Genomic DNA, 3,735 nt, shown 5'->3' with positions numbered 1-3,735 from the left:
GAGGAGCTATAAGGAGTCAGAAGAAGCAAAGTGATGCTGAACTAGAAAAGACCTTAGAAGAAAGTAAGAAGAAAGATGTTGCTAAGGTAAAGAAGAAGGCAGTTGAGCCTGTTGAGGTAGTTGAAATTGATGAGATGGACCTGGTCTTTCGGAATGAAGAGGATACAGAAGAAATGGAGGTTGTGACTCCAAAGGCAAAGAAAGCTAAGACTTCAACAAAGAAGTCTGTTTCAAAAACAAAATCTGCGGAGCCATCTACTTTGGCTAAAAGAGCCAGGTCTGCATTGAAATCAAGAAAAGTTAAAAGAATGAACGAAGAAGAATGGTGGGGAAGGAGAAAAGGAATATGATGCTGAGAAGGATAAGATGGTTAAGTTTAGGAAGAGAACCATATTGAAAGGTAGTGTACTCAGGGACTTGAGGAGGAAGGTATTTTACTGTTGCTGGAGAAATTACAATTGCAAGGTTGGAAGGACATGGTCCTTCAGATGGATGGAAAGCTGGCCAGAACTAAGATTGTGGATTTCATGGCAAAATGTAAGATAAAGATGGTAGGGTTACCAACGTGGTAAAAGGGGTGATAGTGAGTTTTGATGATAAAGAACTGTGAGAGATATTAGGTATACCTGCTGAAGGGTACAATGATTATAAGAAACTTAAATGGCCAAGTCTAGAGAATCTCCCTACCTCCCTTGCCATTACTAGGAAGTTTGGTGACAATGAAGAGGAGCTTGAGCCCAAGGCTATTTACAAAAGTGAGCTGAAGTCACCCCACAAAGTGTTGTTTGAATTTTGAACAAAGTTGTGCTGCTAAGGCAGGAAAGGAGGCACATTGTCACATTCATGGACCCGGTCCTTATAGAAAGTTTGGAAAGTTGGAGGAAAATCAATTGGCCTCGATTTATCATCCACCTTCTTGATAGGGTTCTGAATGGCACCAAAACCCATGCCATACCCTATGGTTTTATTCTCACCGCTGTACTTGCACACTTCAAGGTACCCATCAAGAAATGGGAAGTTGGTATAAGCAAGGATCATTTTGGGGCAAACACTCTAACTACTTGTGACTATAAAGTCCAAAACCACTCCCAACGAACCAGGTTCATCCAAAAAGGTACATGTGAATAGCAAAGTGCGAGCTTTGGTGCAAGAAAGTGTGGCTAAGGAGTGAAATTGAAAGGCTGAAGAAGAGGTTGGCAGAAGTGGAGACTGAGAGAAATGCTCTCAGAGCTGAGCTGGCAAAAGAGAAGGAGAAGAATGATGGCATTCTTCAGGATATACTGAAGCTACTTCAAGCCAAAAAGCAAGAACCTGGTCCTTTCCAGCCTTAAGCCTCCTAGCCTAGTTAGACCAACCAGTGACCCAGATGAGATTTTTTTGTTTCTTTTGCTCATGATCTAGTGTTTTTATTTCTTCTTATGCTTTGTGGTAGGATCTTATCAATCAATGAAATTCACTGCTTTTGCTCTAATTGTTTGTTGATATTTTTTAGATGGCTAATATCCTTATATTGATAGATGATGCTTGATTCCATGATTGCATTTGAAGTAGCTCTAGTGGCCATGGATAATTTCTATAAAAATTTGGTTATCTAACATAGTTATGCAACTTTTCGATGATGCCAAAAGGGAGAATTAGGTTGTGCTTTAACTTTGGACTGTGATATTTATAATCTAATGAACCCAACCTTGATAATTAGTGAACTTTAAAAATGAAAAGTGTTCTAACTTTGCGTTGATGTTGAGCTGAGTCGAAAGAGGGCTACGCTTATGAAATTAAACCATCACAAACCTATAAGCTACGTTTGTCTTATATTAGAGATTTTATAATTAATACTAATAACGTATGGAGAGTAAACTGATCATATAGGGCGAGTGATATGCCAAAGCTTTGTATATAAAATAAACTGATACGAACTGGTGTAATTTGTACTTTTTACTTCTATATATACAGAGTCAAACTTCTTTATAATAGTGTAATTTGTCCGGATTCTTTATAATAATGTAATTTGTCCGGATATTTTTTAGCTATTATAGTAAAGTGGCGTGATAGAGAACATATATTATAATATAGCATGAACAATCAGTTCCAAAGAAAATTTGGCTATTATAATGAAGTACCGTTATAAAAGATGACTGTCATAGCAAAGTCGTACTGTAGTTATATGGACAAAGCTTCAACATGAAAACAACAACATATTTCACTACAAGAAACAAACACGGGAACGTTAAATAACCACTACCAACTTTACTTAACAAAACACGAGCATATATGCATGAAAGTTTACCCTTTATTCCTATTTACTACAGTTATACCATGCATATATACAAGGTATACTAGGTTACTTTTAGAACTTGCCAGCATCTGTATCATGTCCTGCTTTAGGAACATCACCTCCATTACCATTGTTGAAGTCTTGCCTTGGTATATAATGGTGATTATTCACGCTGCTATTTTCCCCCTGCCCGAAACCATTATCGGCTTCGTTATAGTTCTGGACTAAGTTCCTGCTCGTGGCCAAGGTTGAAGTCATCACCAACATGACTAAAACAAGCACAACGAACGTCCTCATAATTATGTATCCTTTTTATATCTGCCCCTGTGAATTAAGAATGATAAATAAATGATGAGTTTAGTCGTTGATTATGCAACTACAAACGTGAATAGATGCTTTCCCTAAGAAAATGACTGCGGACAATTTTCAAAAGAAAAAAAAAGGAGCAATTAAAGTTTATGCAGGGGATGTAGTGTATTACTAAATGGTTCAATATATGAAACCATGATTTTCGACGCGGAGGAAAATTTTATATGTAAAAAATTTATTAAAATTACAAAAATAGTAGATATGATCCTATAATTTTGAAAATATAACGGTTTAAATGCTAAAACCCTTAAAAGTTGAACACATAAAATTTTAATCCTGGATGCGCCTCTGAATTTATGGATCATCAACATACTGGCTATAAAAAAGTACATAACAGATATGCCGTCCAATTCTCATGTCTTAAGCACGACATTTTGGTGGAAGTAGAAGTCGAAAGGTGAATAAATACAGTGATAATTTGATTTTCCAATGCTGTATAACAACTCAAAATAAAGAAATATATTTAATCTCTTCATGCTTGTTTCAAGCTTGAAATACCATTAATAAAAATCTCCTTTGTTACATGCTTTTCTTATTCATGAAGCTAAGCATCACAACTTTTAAAAGTGTTTAGATGTATATTGTTGCATAACGGGGATATTTTCTTCTCTTATAAAAGGCATAATATAATGTACTAACTGTGAAATATAAACATACCTGGCTAAAGATATGAAGTGCTAGAGAATATTTGAAGTTAGTTGTGAGGTTTATGAAAATTTCTACGTTGTTTATATAGCGAGTGAATCTAGAGGTCATGTAATTACTATTCGTATTATTTAATTTAGAGATGGGAACTCCACCAGAAGAGGCAAGAATAAGTGGAATTGCCATATCAAACAAATAAATGATGGAGTTGAAAGAAATTTATGTCTCATTATATGATATGGAAAACATATAATTAGAATTTAATCCCACATCGGTGTCAGTGGAATTTATGATATAGCAAAAGTCAACCAGTAACAGTTGAATTACTGTACTACATGATTTGTTATAATTTAGCATATATAATATCTGAAGTTTCTTTGGGATTTATCTGTTTAATCCTATTCTTGATATGGAAATTTGGCATGATTAAATTGTCCGTTTAGAAA

The 3,735-nt window shown here is 35.2% G+C and overlaps 1 non-coding gene across 1 annotated transcript; it reads right to left on the bottom strand.

Annotated features, from left to right (window-relative positions):
• Positions 1-2,117: 2,117 nt before the first annotated feature.
• On the bottom strand, positions 2,118-3,346 carry LOC107794626 (uncharacterized). The gene is made up of 2 exons (XR_012701802.1): positions 3,302-3,346; positions 2,118-2,599 (listed from the first exon to the last, which is right to left on the bottom strand). It is a non-coding gene; the product is annotated as an uncharacterized LOC107794626 (transcript).
• Between the last annotated feature and the right edge of the window lie 389 nt (positions 3,347-3,735).

This window comes from Nicotiana tabacum, chromosome 18 (genome assembly GCF_000715075.1).
Source record: "Nicotiana tabacum cultivar K326 chromosome 18, ASM71507v2, whole genome shotgun sequence".
NCBI lineage: Eukaryota > Viridiplantae > Streptophyta > Magnoliopsida > Solanales > Solanaceae > Nicotiana > Nicotiana tabacum.
Note: the sequence above shows the minus strand (reverse complement) of the source record. Positions and strands in the feature narration are given on the sequence as shown.